Source organism: Nelumbo lutea, chromosome 2, assembly GCF_056320005.1.
Source record: "Nelumbo lutea isolate HS-2025 chromosome 2, American lotus-T2T, whole genome shotgun sequence".
Lineage (NCBI taxonomy): Eukaryota > Viridiplantae > Streptophyta > Magnoliopsida > Proteales > Nelumbonaceae > Nelumbo > Nelumbo lutea.
The window spans coordinates 110648591-110668428 of NC_142685.1; positions in this window are offsets into that span (position 1 = coordinate 110648591).

Here is a 19838-nt window from a genome sequence, read left to right on the forward strand (position 1 = left end):
AAAAATAAAAATGAAAGAAAAGAAGAAATTTCTTGGAAAGATCAAAATACTCTAAAATATATTGGTGAATTGTGAGGGTAAAAATAATTTGGAAATGCGGTGTATCGAGCCTCGTACCTCTTGCAAGCAAAGCAAGCACTCTACCGTTTCAGCTACGTCCCCATTTATTAATTATGATGGTAATTGTTGTAATAAATTAAACCAAAAAAAATTTAAAATAATAAATGTATATGAAAAAAAATAATAAATTCCGGAAAAGATCAAAACACCTTAAAACATGTTGGTGAGTTGTGAAGATAAAAATAATTTAGAGATATGGGGTATCGATCCCCGTACCACTTGCATGTAGAGCGAGCATTCCTCCATTTGAGCAAAATGCCCATTTGCTAATTGTGATAAAAATTGTTGTAATAAATTAAAATTCATAATTAAATATGAAAGAAAATAAGAAATGCCTGAAAATATCAAAATACCCTAAAATATATTGATGACTTATGAGGATAAAAGTAATTTGGATATGCGGGTTATCAAACACCGTACATCTTGCATGCAAAGGGAGCGCTCTACCATTTAAGCGAGCACTCTTCCATTTGAGCTACATCCCCATTTGTTAATTAAGATAGTAATTGTCGTAAAAAATTACACTTAAAAATTAAAAATAATAATCAAATATATTGGTGACTTGTGAGGATAAAATAAATTTGGAAATGCGGTGTATCGAGCCTCGTACCTCTTGCAAGCAAAGCAGGCACTCTACCGTTTCGGCTATGTCCCCATTTGTTAATTATGATGGTAATTGTCGTAATAAATTAAACCAAAAAAAACTTAAAATAATAAATGTATATGAAAAAAAATAATAAATTGCGGAAAAGATCAAAACACCTTAAAACATAATGGTGAGTTGTGAAGATAAAAATAATTTAGAGATATGGGGTATCGATCCACGTACCTCTTGCATGTAGAGTGCGCATTCCTCCATTTGAGCAAAATGCCCATTTGCTGATTGTGATAAAAATTGTTGTAATAAATTAAAAATAATAGTTAAATATTAAAGAAAATAAGAAATGCCTGAAATTATCAAAATACCCTAAAATATATTGATGACATATGAGGATAAAAGTAATTTGGATATGCGGGTTATCAAACACCGTACATCTTGCATGCAAAGGGAGCGCTCTACCATTTAAGCTACATCCCCATTTTATTATTATAATAGTAAATGTTGTAAGACATTAAAAAGAATAAATAAAAATCAAAGAAAATTAAAAATTCCAGAAAAGATCAAAACACCCTAAAATATATTAGCGTGTTCTGAGGATAACAATAAGTTGGAGATGCAGGGTATCGAACCCCGTACCGCTCGCATAGTAAGTGAGCACTCTTCCATTTGAGCTACATCCCCATTTGTTAATTAAGATAGTAATTGTTGTAATAAAAGACACTTAAAAATTAAAAATAATAATCGTATATATTGGTGAGTTGTGAGGATAAAAATAATCTGGAAATGCGGTGTATCGATCCCCTTACCTCTTGCTTGCAAAGCAAGCGCTCTACCGTTTGAGCTATGCCCCCGTTTGTTAATTATGATTGTAATTGTATTAATAAATTACAATTAAAAATTAAAAATAATAAATGAATATGAAAGAAAATAAGAAATTCTTTAAAAGATCAAAACACCTTAAAGTATATTGGTGAGTTGTCAGGACAAAAATAATTTGGAAATGCGGTTTATTGAACCCCATACTTCTAACATGCAAAGCGTGCCCTCTTCTGTTTTAGCTACATCCCCATTTGTTAGTTATGATAGTTGCTGTTGTAATACAAAAAATTAAAAATTAAAAATAATAAATAAAAACAAAAGAAAATAAGATATTCTTGTAAAGTTTAAAAACACCCTAAAATATATTAGTGAGTTGTGAGGATAAAAATAATTTGGAAATGCAATTTATCGATCTACGTACCCCTTGAATGCAAAGTAAGCGCTTTACCGTTCGAGCTACATCCCCAATTCTTAATTGCGAAAGTAATTGTTGTAATAAATTAAAATTAAAAATTATAAATAATAAATAAATACAAAAGAAAATAAGAAATTCCAGAAAAGTTCAACACACCTTAACATATATTGGTGAATTGTGAAGATAAAAACAATTTTGAGATGCGGAGTATCGGTTGCTGTACCTCTCGCATGCATCGCAAGCATTCTACCGTTTGAGCTACATCCCCATTTGTTAATAATGAGAGTAATTTTTGTAATAAGTAAAAAAATAGTAATACATGTGAAAGAAAATAAAAAATTCGTGAAAAGGTCAAAACACCCTGAAATATATTGATGTCTTGTGAGGATAAAAATAATTTAGAAAAGTGGGGTATCGAACCCCGTACCCTTAACATGCAAAGCGGGCCACTCTACGGTTTGTGCTACATACCCATTTGTTATCTATGATAATAATTGTTGCAATACAATAAAATTAAAAATTAAAATAAATAAATAAATACGAAAGAAACTAAGAAATTCTTGAAAATTATTAAAACACTCTAAATTTTATTGTTGAGTTGTGAGGTAAAAATATTTTAGAGATGCGGGGTATTGAAGCTGGTACTTCTCGCATGCTAAGCGAGCGCTCTACCATTTCAGCTACATCCCCATTTGTTAATTGAGATAGTTATTGTTGTAATATATTAAAATTTGATAAGTTCAAAATAATAAATAAAAATGAAAGAAAATAAGAAATTCCAAAAAATATCAAATCACCCTAAAACATATTGTTCATTTGTGAGGATAAAAATTATATGGAGATGCGGCGTACCGAAACCCATACCTCTCGCATGCAAAACAAGCGCTCTACCATTTAAGCTACTTCCCTATTTGTTAATTATGATAGTAATTGTTATAATAAATTAAAACTAAAATATTAAAAATAATAAGAAAAATCAAAGAAAATAAGAAATTCTTAAGAAGATCAAAGCACTCTAAAATATATTGGTGAGTTGGGAGGATAAAAATAACTTTGACATGCGAGGTATCGAAGATCGAAACTCTCGCATGCAAAGCGAGAAATCTACTATATGAGCTACGTCCCCATTACTTAATTATGATAGTGATATTTATAATAAATTAAAATAATAAATAATAAATATTAAATAACAAATAAAAATAAAAGAAAATAATAAATTCCCCAAAAGATCAAAACACCCAAAAACATATTGGTGAGTTGAGAGTATAAAAATAATTTTCAGATGGAGGGTAACGAACCTCGAACATCTTGCATGCAAAGCAAGAGCTCTACTGTTTGAGCTACGTCCCCAATCGTTAATTATGATAGTAATTTTAGTAATAAGTTAAAATTAGAAATTAAAAATAATAAATGAATAAGAGAGAAAATAAGAAATTCCTGAAAAGATCAAAACACCCTAAAACATATTGGCGAGTTGTGAGGACAAAAATGATTTGGAAATGCATGTATCGAACCACGTACCTCTAACAAGCAAAGCGAGCAATCTACCATTTGTTCTACATTCCCATTTATGAACTATGACAGTAATCGTTATAATAAATTAAACCTAAACAAATAAAAAATAAAAATGAAAGAAAAGAAGAAATTTCTAGGAAAGATCAAAATACTCTAAAATATATTGGTGAATTGTGAGGATAAAATTAATATGGAAATGCGGTGTATCGAGCCTCGTACCTCTTGCAAGCAAAGCATGCACTCTACCGTTTAAGCTACGTCCCCATTTGTTAATTATGATGGTAATTGTTGTAATAAATTAAACAAAAAAAATTTAAAATAACAAATGTATATGAAAAAAAATAATAAATTCCAGAAAAGATCAAAACACCTTAAAGCATATTGGTGAGTTGTTAAGATAAAAATAATTTAGAGATATGGGGTATCGATCCCCGTACCACTTGCATGTAGAGCGAGCATTCCTCCATTTGAGCAAAATGCCCATTTGCTAATTGTGATAAAAATTGTTGTAATTAATTAAAAATCATAATTAAATATGAAAAGAAATAAAAAATGCCTGAAAATATCAAAATACTCTAAAATATATTGATGACTTATGTGGATAAAAGTAATTTGGAGATGCGGGGTATCGAACCCCGTACCTCTCGCATGCAAAGTGAGCACTCTACCATTTGAGCAACATCCCCATTTGATTATTATAAAAGTAAATGTTGTAAGACATAAAAAGAAAAAATAAAAATCAAAGAAAATAAAAAATTTTAGAAAATATCAAAACACCCTAAAATATATTAGCGAGTTCTAAGGATAACAATAAGTTGGAAATGCGGGGTATTGAACCCCGTACATCTCGCATGCTAGGCGAGCACTCTTCCATTTGAGCTACATCCCCATTTATTAATTAACATAGTAATTGTTGTAATAAATTACACTTAAAAATTAAAAATAAAAATCAAATATATTGGTGAGTTGTGAGGATGAAAATAATTTGGAAATGCGGTGTATCGATCCCCGTACCTCTTGCATGCAAAGCAAGCGCTCTAACGTTTCAGCAACATCCCCATTTGCTCATTATGATAATAATCGTTATAATAAACTAAACCAAAAAATTTTAAAATATTAAATAAAAATGATAGAAAATTAGAATTTCCTGAAAACATCAAAACACCCTAAAATATATTGGTCAGTTGTGAAGATAATAACATTTTGGATATGCGGCTTATCCATCCCCGTACCTCTTGCTTGCAAAGCAAGTGCTCTACCGTTTAAGCTATGCCCCCGTTTGTTAATTATGATTGTAATTGTATTAATAAATTAAAATTAAAAATTAAAAATAATAAATGAATATCAAAGAAAATAAGAAATTCCTTAAAAGATCAAAACACATTAAAATATATTGGTGAGTTGTCAGGATAAAAATAATTTGGAAATGCGGTTTATTGAACCCCATACTTCTAACATGCAAAGCGAGCCCTCTTCTATTTTTGCTACATCCCCATTTCTTAGTTATGATAGTTGTTGTTGTAATACAAAAAAATAAAAATTAAAAATAAAAATTAAAAATGAAAGAAAATAAGATATTCTTGTAAAGTTTAAAAACACCGTAAAATATATTGGTGGGTTGTGAGGATAAAAATAATTTGGAAATGCAATGTATCGATCCACGTACCCCTTGAATGCAAAGTACGCGCTTTACCGTTCGAGCTACATCCCCAGTTCTTAATTACGAAAGTAATTGTTGTAATAAATTAAAAGTAAAAAAATAAATATTAAAGAAAATAAGAAATTACAAAAAAGTTCAACACACCTTAGCATATATTGGGGAATTGTGAAGATAAAAACAATTTGGAGATGCGGAGTATCGGTTGTTGTACCTCTCGCATGCATAGCAAGCATTCTACTGTTTGAGCTACATCCCAATTTGATAATAATGAGAGTAATTGTTGTAATAAGTAAATACATATGAAAGAAAATTAGATATTCTTGAAAAGGTCAAAACACCCTGAAATATATTGATGTGTTGTGAGGATAAAAATAATTTAGAAATGTAGGGTATCGAACCCTGTACCATTAAAATGCAAAGTGGGCACTCTACGGTTTGTGCTACATACCCATTTGTTATCTATGCTAATAATTGTTGCAATACAATAAAATTAAAAATTAAAAATAATAAATAAATATGAAAGAAAATCAGAAATTCTTGAAAATTATTAAAACACCCTAAATTTTATTGCTGAGTTGTGAGGTAAAAATATTTTAGAGACACGGGGTATTGAAGCTCGTACATCACGCATGCTAAGCGAGCGCACTACCATTTCAGCTACATCCCCATTTGTTAATTGAGATAGTAATTGTTGTAATATATTAAAATTTGATAAATTCAAAAAAATAAATAAAAATGAAAGAAAATAAGAAATTCCTAAAAATATGAAATCACCCTAAAACATATTGTTCATTTGTGAGGATAAAAATTATTTGGAGATGCGGTGTACCGAAACCCATACCTCTCGCATGCAAAACAAGCGCTCTACCATTTAAGCTACTTCCCCATTTGTTAATTATGATAGTAACTGTTATAATAAATTCAAACTAAAATATTAAATATAATAAAGAAAAATCATAGAAAATAAGAAATTCTTAAGAAGATAAAAACACTCTAAAATATATTGGTGAGTTGGGAGGATAAAAATAACATTGATATGTGAGGTATCGAATATCGAAACTCTCGCATGCAAAGCGATCAATCTACTATATGAGCTACGTCCCCATTACTTAATTATGACAGTGATATTTATAATAAATTAAAAATAATAAATAACAAATAAAAATGAAAGAAAATAATAAATTCCCCAAAAGATCTAAACACCCTAAAACATATTGGTGAGTTGAGAGTATAAAAATAATTTTCAGATGGGGGGTAACAAACCTAGGACATCTTGCATGCAAAGCAAGAGGTCTACTATTTGAAGTATGTCCCCAATCGTAAATTTTGATAGTAATTTTTGTAATAATTTAAAATTAGAAATTAAAAATAATAAATGAATAAGAGAAAAAATAAGAAATTCCTGAAAAGATCAAAACACCATAAAATATATTGGCAAGTTGTGAGGAAAAAAATGATTTGGAAATACATGTATCGATCCACGTACCACTAACAAGCAAAGCGAGCAATCTACAATTTGTACTACATCCCCGTTTCTTAACTATGATAATAATTGTTATAATAAATTAAACCTAAAAAAAATAACAAATAAAAATGAAAGAAAAGAAGAAATATATAGAAAAGATGAAAATACTCTAAAATATATTGGTGAATTGTGAGGATAAAAGTAATTTGGAAATGCGGTGTATCGAGCCTCGTACCTCTTGCAAACAAAGCAAGCACTCTACCGTTTCAGCTACGTCCCCATTTGTTAATTATGATGGTAATTGTTGTAATAAATTAAACCAAAAAAAATTTTAAATAATAAATGTATATGAAAAAAAATAATAAATTCCGGAAAAGAACAAAACACCTTAAAACATATTGGTGAGTTGTGAAGATAAAAATTATTTGGAGATGCGGTTTATCCATCCCCGTACCTCTTGCCGGCAAAGCAAGCGCTCTACCGTTTGAGCTACGCCCCTGTTTGTTAATTATGATTGTAATTGTATTAATAAATCAAAATGAAAAATTAAAAATAATAAATGAATATGAAAGAAAATAAGAAAATCCTTAAAAGATCAAAATACCTTAAAATATATTGGTGTGTTGTCAGGATAAAAATAATTTAGAAATGTGGTTTATCAAACCCTATACTTCTAACATGCAAAGCAAGCCCTCTTCTGTTTTTGCTAGATCCCCATTTGTTAGTTATGATAGTTGCTGTTGTAATACAAAAAATTAAAAATTAAAAATAATAAATAACAATGATAAAAATAAGATATTCTTGTAAAGTTTGAAAACACCCTAAAATATATTGGTGAGTTGTGAGGATAAGTGATATTTATAATAAACTAAAAATAATAAATAACAAATAAAAATGAAAGAAAATAATAAATTCCCCAAAAGATCTAAACACCCTAAAACATATTGGTGAGTAGAGAGTTTAAAAATAATTTTCAAATGGGGGGTAACGAACCTCGAACATCTTGCATGCAAAGCAAGAGCTCTACTATTGAAGGTATGTCCCCAATCGTTAATTATGATAGTAATTTTTGTAATAAGTTAAAATTAGAAATTAAAAATGATAAATGAATAAGAAAGAAAATAAGAAATTCCTGGAAAGATCCAAACACCATAAAATATATTGGCGAGTTGTGAGGACAAAAATGATTTGGAAATGCATGTATCGAACCACGTACCTCTAAGAAGCAAAGCGAGCAATCTACCATTTGTTCTACCTCCCCATTTCATAACGACGATAGTAATCATTATAATAAATTAAACATAAAAAAAATAAAAACTAAAAATGAAAGAAAATAAGAAATTCCTGAAAAGGTCAAAACACCCTAAAATATATTGATGTCTTGTGAGGATAAAAATAATTTGGAAATGCGGTGTTTCGAGCCTCGTACCTCTTGCAAGCAAAGCAAGCACTCTACCGTTTCAGCTACGTCCCCATTTGTTAATTATGATGCTAATTGTTGAAATAAATTAAACCAAAAAAAATTTAAAATAATAAATGTATATGAAAAATAATAATAAATTCCGGAAAAGATCAAAACACCTTAAAACATATTGGTGAGTTGTGAAGATAAAAATAATTTAGAGATATGGGGTATCGATCCCCGTACCTCTTGCATGTAGAGCGAGCACTCCTCCATTTGAGCAAAATGCCCATTTGCTAATTGTTATAAAAATTGTTGTAATAAATTAAAAATAATAATTAAATATGAAACAAAATAAGAAATGCCTGAAAACATCAAAATACTCTAAAATATATTGATGGCTTATGAGAATAAAAGTAATTTGGAGATGCGGGGTATCGAATCACTTACCTCTCGCATGCAAAGCAAGCGCTCTACCATTTGAGCTACATCCCCATTTGATTATTATAATAGTAAATGTTGTAAAACATTAAAAAGAATAAATAAAAATCAAAGAAAATAAAAAATTCCAGAAAATATCAAAACACCCTAAAATATATTAGCGAGTTCTAAAGATAACAATAAGAAGGAGAAGCGGGGTATCGAACCACGTACCTCTCGCATGCTAAGCGAGCACTCTTCCATTTGAGCTAAATCCCCATTTTTAATTAATATAGTAATTGTTGTAATAAATTACACTTAAAAATTAAAAATAATAATCAAATATATTGGTGAGTTGTGAGGATAAAAATAATTTGGAAATGCGGTGTATTGATCCCCCTACCTCTTGCATGCAAAGCAAGCGCTCTAACATTTGAGCATAATCCCCATTTGTTCATTATGATAATAATCGTTATAATAAAATAAACCAAAAAATTTTAAAGTAAGAAATAAAAATAATAGAAATTTAGAATTTCCTGAAAACATCAAAACACCCTAAAATATATTGGTCAGTTGTGAAGATAAAAACAATTTGGAGATGCGGTTTATCCATCCCCGTACCTCTTGTTGGCAAAGCAAGCGCTCTACCATTTGAGCTATGCCCCCGTTTGTTAATTATGATTGTAATTGTATTAATAAATCAAAATGAAAAATTAAAAATAATAAATGAATATGAAAGAAAATAAGAAATTCCTAAAAAGATCAAAAGACCTTAAAATATATTGGTGGGTTGTCAAGATAAAAATAATTTGGAAATGCGGTTTATCGAACCCCATACTTCTAACATGCAAAGCAAGCCCTCTTCTGTTTTTGCTACATCCCCATTTGTTAGTTATGATAGTTTCTGTTGTAATACAAAAAATAAAAATTAAAAATAATAAATAACAACGAAAAAATTAAGTTATTCTTGTAAAGTTTAAAAACACCCTAAAATATATTGGTGAGTTGTGAGGATAAAAATAATTTGGAAATGCAATGTATCGATCCACGTACCCCTTGGATGCAAAGTAAGTGCTTTACCGTTCGAGTTAAATCCCCAGCTGTTAATTACGAAAGTAATTGATGTAATAAATTAAAATAAAAATTAAAAATATTAAATAAATATTAAAGAAAATAAGAAATTCCAGAAAAGTTCAACACACCTTAACATATACTGGTGAATTGTGAAGATAAAAACAATTTGAAGATGCAGAGTATCAGTTGTTGTACCTCTCGCATGCATAGCAAACATTCTACCGTTTGAGCTACATCCCCATTTGTTAAAAATGAGAGTGATTGTTGTAATAAGTAAAAAAAATACTAAATACATATGAAAGAAAATAAGAAATTCCTGAAAAGGTCAAAACACCCTAAAATATATTGATGTCTTGTGAGGATAAAAATAATTTGGAAATGCGGTGTTTCGAGCCTCGTACCTCTTGCAAGCAAAGCAAGCACTCTACCGTTTCAGCTACGTCCCCATTTGTTAATTATGATGCTAATTGTTGAAATAAATTAAACCAAAAAAAAATTAAAATAATAAATGTATATGAAAAATAATAATAAATTCCGGAAAAGATCAAAACACCTTAAAACATATTGGTGAGTTGTGAAGATAAAAATAATTTAGAGATATGGGGTATCGATCCCCGTACCTCTTGCATGTGGAGTGAGCACTCCTCCATTTGAACAAAATGCCCATTTGCTAATTGTGATAAAAATTGTTGTAATAAATTAAAAATAATAATTAAATATGAAAGAAAATAAGAAATGCCTGAAAACATCAAAATACTCTAAAATATATTGATGGCTTATGAGAATAAAAGTAATTTGGAGATGCGGGGTATCAAATCCCTTACCTCTCGCATGCAAAGTGAGCACTCTACCATTTGAGCTACATCCCCATTTGATTATTATAATAGTAAATGTTGTAAGACATTAAAAAGAATAAATAAAAATCAAAGAAAATAAAAAATTCCAGAAAATATCAAAACACCCTAAAATATATTAGCGAGTTCTAAGGATAACAATAAGTTGGAGATGCGGGGTATCGAACCATGTACCTCTCACATGCTAAGCGAGCCCTCTTCCATTTGAGCTACATCCCCATTTGTTAATTAAGATAGTAATTGTTGTAATAAATTACACTTAAAAATTAAAAATAATAATCAAATATATTGGTGAGTTGTGAGGATAAAAATAATTTGGAAATGCGGTGTATTGATCCCCCTACCTCTTGCATGCAAAGCAAGCGCTTTAACATTTGAGCAAAATCCCCATTTGTTCATTATGATAATAATCGTTATAATAAACTAAACAAAAAAATTTTAAAATAAGAAATAAAAATGATAGAAAATTAGAATTTCCTGAAAACATCAAAACACCCTAAAATATATTGGTCAGTTGTGAAGATAAAAACAATTTGGAGATGCGGTTTATCCATCCCGGTACCTCTTGTTGGCAAAGCAAGCGGTCTACCGTTTGAGCTACACCCCCGTTTGTTAATTATGATTGTAATTGTATTAATAAATCAAAATAAAAAATTAAAAATAATAAATGAATATGAAAGAAAATAAGAAATTCCTAAAAAGATCAAAACACCTTAAAATATATTGTTGAGTTTTCAGGATAAAAATAATTTGGAAATGTGGTTTATCGAACCCCATACTTCTAACATGCAAAGCGAGCCCTCTTCTATTTTTTCTAAATCCCCATTTGTTAGTTATGATAGTCGTTGTTGTATAGTTTAAAAACACCCTAAAATATATTGGTGTGTTGTGGGGATAAAAATAATTTGGAAATGCAATGTATCGATCCACATACCCCTTGGATGCAAAGTAAGCGCTTTACCGTTCGATTAAATCCCCAGCTGTTAATTACGAAAGTAATTGATGTAATAAATTAAAATAAAAATTAAAAACATTAAAGAAAATAATAAATTCCAGAAAAGTTCAACACACCTTAACATATATTGGTGAATTTTGAAGATAAAAACAATTTGGAGATGCGAGTATCAGTTGCTGTACCTCTCGCATGCATAGCAAGCATTCTACCATTTGAGCTACATCCCCATTTGTTAAAAATGAGAGTAATTGTTGTAATAAGTAAAAAAATACTAAATACATATGAAAGAAAATAAGAAATTCCTGAAAAGGTCAAAACACCCTAAAATATTGATGTCTTATGAGGATAAAAATAATTTAGAAATGCGGGGTATCGAACCCCATACCGTTAACATCCAAAGCGGGCACTCTACGGTTTGTGCCGCCTACCCATTTGTTATCTATGATAATAATTGTTGCAATACAATAAAATTAAAAATTAAAAATAATAAATAAATATGAAAGAAAATAAGAAATTCTTGTAAATTATTAAAACACCCTAAATATTATTGCTGAGTTGTGAGGTAAAAATATTTTAGAGATGCGGGGTATTGAAGCTCGTACATCTCGCATGCTAAGCGAGCACTCTACCATTTCAGCTACATCCCCATTTGTTAATTAAGATAGTAATTGTGGTAAAATATTAAAATTTGATAAATTCAAAATAATAAATATAAATGAAAGAAAATAGGAAATTCCTGAAAATATCAAATCACCCTAAAACATATTGTTCATTTGTGAGGATAAAAATAATTTGGAGATGCGGTATACCGAAAGCCATACCTCTCGCATGCAAAACAAGCGATCTACCATTTAAGCAACTTCCTCATTTGTTAATTATGATAGTAACTGTTATAATAAATTAAAACTAAAAAATTAAAAATAATAAAGAAAACTCGAAGAAAATAAGAAATTCTTAAGAAGATCAAAACACTCCAAAATATATTGGTGAGTTGGGAGGATAAAAATAACTTTGAGATGCGGGGTATCATAGATCGAAACTCTCGCATGCAAAGCGAGCAGTCTACTATATGAGCAGCGTCCCCATTTCTTAATTATGACAGTGATATTTATAATAAATTAAAATTAAAAAATAATAAATAATAAATAACAAATAAAAATGAAAGAAAATAATAAATTCCCCAAAAGATCAAAACACCCTAAAACATATTGGTGAGTAGAGAGTATAAAAATAATTTTCAAATGGGGGGTAACGAACCTCGAACATCTTGCATGCAAAGCAAGAGCTCTACTGTTTGAGCTACGTCCCCAATCGTTAATTATGATACTAATTTTTGTAATAAGTTAAAATTAGAAATTAAAAATAATAAATGAATAAGAAAGAAAATAAGAAATTCCTGGAAAGATCCAAACACCATAAAATATATTGGTGAGTTGTGAGAACAAAAATGATTTGGAAATGCATGTATTGAACCATGTACCTCTAACAAGCAAAGCGAGCAATCTACCATTTGTTCTACATCCCCGTTTCTTAACTACGATAGTAATCGTTATAATAAATTAAAGCTAAAAAAATAAAAAATAAAAATGAAAGAAAAGAAGAAATTTCCAGTAAAGATGAAAATACTCTAAAATATATTGGTGAATTGTGAGGATAAAAATAATTTACTCATACCTCTTGCAATCAAAGCAAGCACTCTACCGTTTTAGCTACGCCCCCATTTGTTAATTATGATGGTAATTGTTGAAATAAATTAAACCAAAAAAAAATTAAAATAATAAATGTATATGAAAAATAATAATAAATTCCGGAAAAGATCAAAACACCTTAAAACATATTGGTGAGTTGTGAAGATAAAAATAATTTAGAGATATGGGGTATCGATCCCCGTACCTCTTGCATGTAGAGCGAGCACTCCTCCATTTGAGCAAAATGCCCATTTGCTAATTGTGATAAAAATTGTTGTAATAAATTAAAAATAATAATTAAATATGAAATAAAATAAGAAATGCCTGAAAACATCAAAATACTCCAAAATAAATTGATGGCTTATGAGAATAAAAGTAATTTGGAGATGCGGGGTATCGAATCCCTTACCTCTCGCATGCAAAGCGAGCGCTCTACCATTTGAGCTACATCCCCATTTCATTATTATAATAGTAAATGTTGTAAAACATTAAAAAGAATGAATAAAAATCAAAGAAAATAAAAAATTCCAGAAAATATCAAAACACCAAAAAATATATTAGCGAGTTCTAAGGATAACAATAAGTTGGAGATGCAGGGTATCGAACCACGTACCTCTCGCATGCTAAGCGAGCACTCTTCCATTTGAGCTACATCCCCATTTGTTAATTAAGATAGTAATTGTTGTAATAAATTACACTTAAAAATTAAAAATAATAATAAAACATTCTCTTGATTTGTGAGGATAAAAATAATTTGGAAATGCGGTGTATTCATCCCCCTACCTCTTGCATGCAAAGCAAGCGCTCTAACATTTGAGCATAATCCCCATTTGTTCATTATGATAATAATCGTTATAATAAACTAAACCAAAAAATTTTAAAATAAGAAATAAAAATGATAGAAAATTAAAATTTCCTGAAAACATCAAAACACCTTAAAATATATTGGTTTGTTGTGAAGATAAAAACAATTTGGAGATGCGGTTTATCCATCCCCGTACCTCTTCTTGGCAAAGCAGGCTGTCTACCATTTGAGCTACGCCCCCGTTTGTTAATTATGATTGTAATTGTATTAATAAATCAAAATGAAAATTTAAAAATAATAAATGAATATGAAAGAAAATAAGAAATTCTTAAAAAGATCAAAAGACCTTAAAATATATTGGTGGGTTGTCAAGATAAAAATAATTTGGAAATGCGGTTTATCGAACCCCATACTTCTAACATGCAAAGCGAGCCCTCTTCTGTTTTTGCTACATCCCCATTTGTTAGTTATGATAGTTGCTGTTGTAATACAAAAAATTAAAAATTAAAAATAATATTGGTGAGTTGTGGGGATAAAAATAATTTGGAAATGCAATGTATCGATCCACGTACCCCTTGGATGCAAAGTAAGCGCTTTACCGTTCGAGTTAAATCCCCAGCTGTTAATTACGAAAGTAATTGATGTAATAAATTAAAATTAAAATTGAAAATATTAAATAAATATTAAAGAAAATAAGAAATTCCAGAAAAGTTCAACACACCTTAACATATATTGGTGAATTGTGAAGATAAAAAGAATTTGGAGATGCGGTATACCGAAAGCCATACCTCTCACATGCAAAACAAGTGATCTACCATTTAAGCAACTCCAAAATATATTGGTGAGTTGGGAGGATAAAAATAACTTTGAGATGCGGGGTATCATTGATCAAAACTCTTGCATGCAAAGCGAGCAGTCTACTATATGAGCAGCGTCCCCATTCCTTAATTATGATAGTGATATTTTATTGTTGAGTAGAGAGTATAAAAATAAATTTCAAATGGTGGGTAACGAACCTCGAACATCTTGCATGCAAAGCAAGAGCTCTACTATTGGAGGTACGTCCACAATCGTTAATTATGATAGTAACTTTTGTAATAAGTTAAAATTAGAAATTAAAAATAATAAATGAATAAGAAAGAAAATAAGAAATTTCTAGAAAGATCGAAACACCATAAAATATATTGGCTAGTTGTGAGGAGAAAAATGAATTGGAAATGCATGTATCGAACCACATACCTCTAACAAGCAATGCGAGCAATCTACCATTTGTTCTACATCCACATTTCTTAACTACAATAGTAATCGTTATAATAAATTAAAACTAAAAAAATTAAAAATAAAAATGAAAGAAAAGAAAAAATTTACAGAAAAGATGAAAATACTCTAAAAAATATTGGTGAATTGTGAGGATAAAAATAATTTAGAAATGCGGTGTATCGAGCCTCATACCTCTGGCAAGCAAAGCAAGCACTCTACCATTTCAGCTACATCCCCATTTGTTAATTATGATGGTAATTGTTTAAATAAATTAAACCAAAAAAAAATAAAATAATAAATGTATATGAAAAATTAATAAATTCCGGTAAAGATATGGGGTATCAATCCCCGTACCTCTTGCATGTAGAGCGAGCACTCCTCCATTTGAGCAAAATGCCCATTTGCTAATTGTGATAAAAATTGTTGTAATAAATTAAAAATAATAATTAAATATGAAAGAAAATAAGAAATGCCTGAAAACATCAAAATACTCCAAAATATATTGATGGCTTATGAGAATAAAAGTAATTTGGAGATGCGGGGTATCGAATCACTTACCTCTCGCATGCAAAGCAAGCGCTCTACCATTTGAGCTACATCCCCATTCGATTATTATAATAGTAAATGTTGTAAAACATTAAAAAGAATAAATAAAAATCAAAGAAAATAAAAAATTCCAGAAAATATCAAAACACCCTAAAATATATGTGCGAGTTCTAAGGATAACAATAAGTTGGAGATGCGGGGTATTGAACCATGTACCTCTCGCATGCTAAGCGAGCAATCTTCCATTTGAGCTACATCCCCATTTGTTAATTAAGATAGTAATTGTTGTAATAAATTACACTTAAAAATTAAAAATAATAACCAAATATATTGGTGAGTTGCGAGGATAAAAATAATTTGGAAATGCGGTGTATTGATCCCCCTACCTCTTGCATGCAAAGCAAGCGCTCTAACGTTTGAGCATAATCCCCATTTGTTCATTATGATAATAATCGTTATAAGAAACTAAACCCAAAAATTTTAAAATAAGAAACAAAAATGATAGAAAATTAGAATTTCCTGAAAACATCAAAACACCCTAAAATATATTGGTCAGTTGGGAAGATAAAAACAATTTGGAGATGCGGTTTATCCATCCCCGTACCTCTTGTTGGCAAAGCAAGTGTTCTACCGTTTGAGCTAGGCCCCCGTTTGTTAATTATGATTGTAATTGTATTAATAAATCAAAATGAAAAATTAAAAATAATAAATGAATATGAAAGAAAATAAGAAATTCCTAAAAAGATCAAAACACCTTAAAATATATTGTTGAGTTTTCAGGATAAAAATAATTTGGAAATGCGGTTTATCGAACCCAATACTTCTAACATGCAAAGCGAGCCCTCTTCTGTTTTTGCTACATCCCCATTTGTTAGTTATGATAGTCGCTGTTGTAATACAAAAAATTAAAAATTAAAGATAATAAATAACAACGAAAAGAATAAGATATTCTTGTATAGTTTAAGAACACCCTAAAATATATTGGTGAGTTGTGGGGATAAAAATAATTTGGAAATGCGGGGTATCGAACCCCGTACCATTAACATGCAAAGTGGGCACTCTACGGATTGTGCTACATACCCATTTGTTATTTATGATTATAATCGTTGCAATACAATAAAATTAAAAATTAAAAATAATAAATAAATATGAAAGAAAATAAGAAATTCTTGAAAATAATATGGAAATGCAGTGTATCGATCCCCGTACCTCTTGATGCAAAGCAAGCGCTCTAACGTTAGAGCAACATCCCCATTTGTTCATTATGATAATAATCGTTATAATAAAATAAACAAAAAAATTTAAAATAAGAAATAAAAATGATAGAAAAATAGAATTTCCTGAAAACATCAAAACACCCAAAAATATATTGGTCAGTTGTGAAGGTAAAAACAATTTGGAGATGCGGTTTATCCATCCCCCTACCTCTTGCTTGCAAAGCAAGCGCTCTACCATTTGAGCTATGCCCCCGTTTGTTAATTATGATTGTAATTGTATAAATAAATTAAAATTAAAAATTAAAAATATTAAATGAATATGAAAGAAAATAAGAAATTCTTTAAAAGATCAAAACACCTTAAAATATATTGGTGAGTTGTTAGGGTAAAAATAATTTGGAAATGTGGTTTATCGAACCCCATACTTCTAACATGCAAAGCATGCCCTCTTCTGTTTTTGCTACATCCCCATTTGTTAGTTATGATAGTTGCTGTTGTAAAACAAAAAATTAAAAATTAAAAATAATAAATAAAAATGAAAGAAAATAAGATATTGTTGTAAAGTTTAAAAACACCCTAAAATATATTGGTGAGTTGTGAGGATAAAAATAATTTGGAAATGCAATTTATCGATCTACGTACCCCTTGAATGCAAAGTAAGCGCTTTACCGTTCGAGCTACATCCCCAATTCTTAATTGCGAAAGTAATTGCTGTAATAAATTAAAATTAAAAATTATAAATAATAAATAAATATAAAAGAAAATAAGAAATTCCAGAAAAGTTCAACACACCTTAACATATATTGGTGAATTGTGAAGATAAAAACAATTTGGAGATGCGGAGTATCGGTTGCTGTACCTCTCGCATGCATAGCAAGCATTCTACCATTTGAGCTACATTCCCATTTGTTAATAATGAGAGTAATTGTTGCAATAAGTAAAAAAATAGTAAATACATATGAAAGAAAATAAGAAATTCTTGAAAAGGTCAAAACACCCTGAAATATATTGATGTGTTGTGAGGATAAAAATAATTTAGAAATGTGGGGTATCGAACCCCGTACCCTTAACATGCAAAGCGGGAACTCTTCGGTTTGTGCTACATACCCATTTGTTATCTATGATAATAATTGTTGCAATACAATAAAATTAAAAATTAAAAATAATAAATAAATATGAAAGAAAATAAGAAATTCTTGAAAATTATTAAAACACTCTAAATTTTATTGTTGAGTTGTGAGGTAAAAATATTTTAGAGATGCGGGGTATTGAAGCTGGTACATCTCGCATGCTAAGCGAGCGCTCTACCATTTCAGCTACATCCCCATTTGTTAATTGAGATAGTTATTGTTGTAATATATTAAAATTTGATAAGTTCAAAATAATAAATAAAAATGAAAGAAAATAAGAAATTCCAAAAAATATCAAATCACCCTAAAACATATTGTTCATTTGTGAGGATAAAAATTATATGGAGATGCGGCGTACCGAAACCCATAACTCTCGTATGCAAAACAAGCGCTCTACCATTTAAGCTACTTCCCGATTTGTTAATTATGATAGTAATTGTTATAATAAATTAAAACTAAAATATTAAAAATAATAAAGAAAAATCAAAGAAAATAAGAAATTCTTAAGAAGATCACAATACTCTAAAATATATTGGTGAGTTGGGAGGATAAAAATAACTTTGACATGCGAGGTATCGAAGATCGAAACTCTCGCATGCAAAGCGAGCAATCTACTATATGAGCTACGTCCCCATTACTTAATTATGATAGTGATATTTATAATAAATTAAAATTAAAAAATATGAAATAATAAATAACAAATATAAATAAAAGAACATAATAAATTTCCCAAAAGATCAAAACACCCTAAAACATATTGGTGAGTTGAGACTATAAAAATAATTTTCAGATGGAGGGTAACGAACCTCGAACATCTTGCATGCAAAGCAAGAGCTCTACTGTTTGAGCTACGTCCCCAATCGTTAATTCTGATAGTAATTTTTGTAATAATTTAAAATTAGAATATAAAAATAATAAATGAATAAGAGGGAAAATATGAAGGTCCTGAAAAGATCAAAACACCATAAAATTTATTGGCGAGTTGTGAGGACAAAAATGATTTGGAAATGCATGTATCGAACCACGTACCTCTAACAAGCAAAGCGAACAATCTACCATTTGTGCTACATTCCCATTTCTTAACTATGACAGTAATCGTTATAATAAATTAAACCTAAACAAATAAAAAATAAAAATGAAAGAAAAGAAGAAATTTCTAGAAAAGATCAAAATACTCTAAAATATATTGGTGAATTGTGAGGATAAAAATAATTTGGAAATGCGGTGTATCGAGCCTCGTACCTCTTGCAAGCAAAGCAAGCACTCTACCGTTTTAGCTACGTCCCCATTTATTAATTATGATGGTAATTGTTGTAATAAATTAAACCAAAAAAAATTTAAAATAATAAATGTATATGAAAAAAAATAATAAATTCTGGAAAAGATCAAAACACCTGAAAACATGTTCGTGAGTTGTGAAAATCAAAATAATTTAGAGATATGGGGTATCGATCCCCGTACCACTTGCATGTAGAGCGAGCATTCCTCCATTTGAGCAAAATACCCATTTGCTAATTGTGATAAAAATTGTTGTAATAAATTAAAATTCATAATTAAATATGAAAGAAATTAAGAAATGCCTGAAAATATCAAAATACCCTAAAATATATTGATGACTTATGAGGATAAAAGTAATTTGGAGATGCGGGGTATCGAACCTCATACCTCCCGCATGCAAAGCGAGCGCTCTACCATTTGAGCTACATCCCCATTTGAAAAACTTAAAATAATAAATGTATATGAAAAAAATAATAAATTGCGGAAAAATCAAAACACCTTAAAATATAATGGTGAGTTGTGAAGATAAAAATAATTTAGAGATATGGGGTATCGATCCACGTACCTCTTGCATGTAGAGTGCGCATTCCTCCATTATTTCAAAATGCCCATTT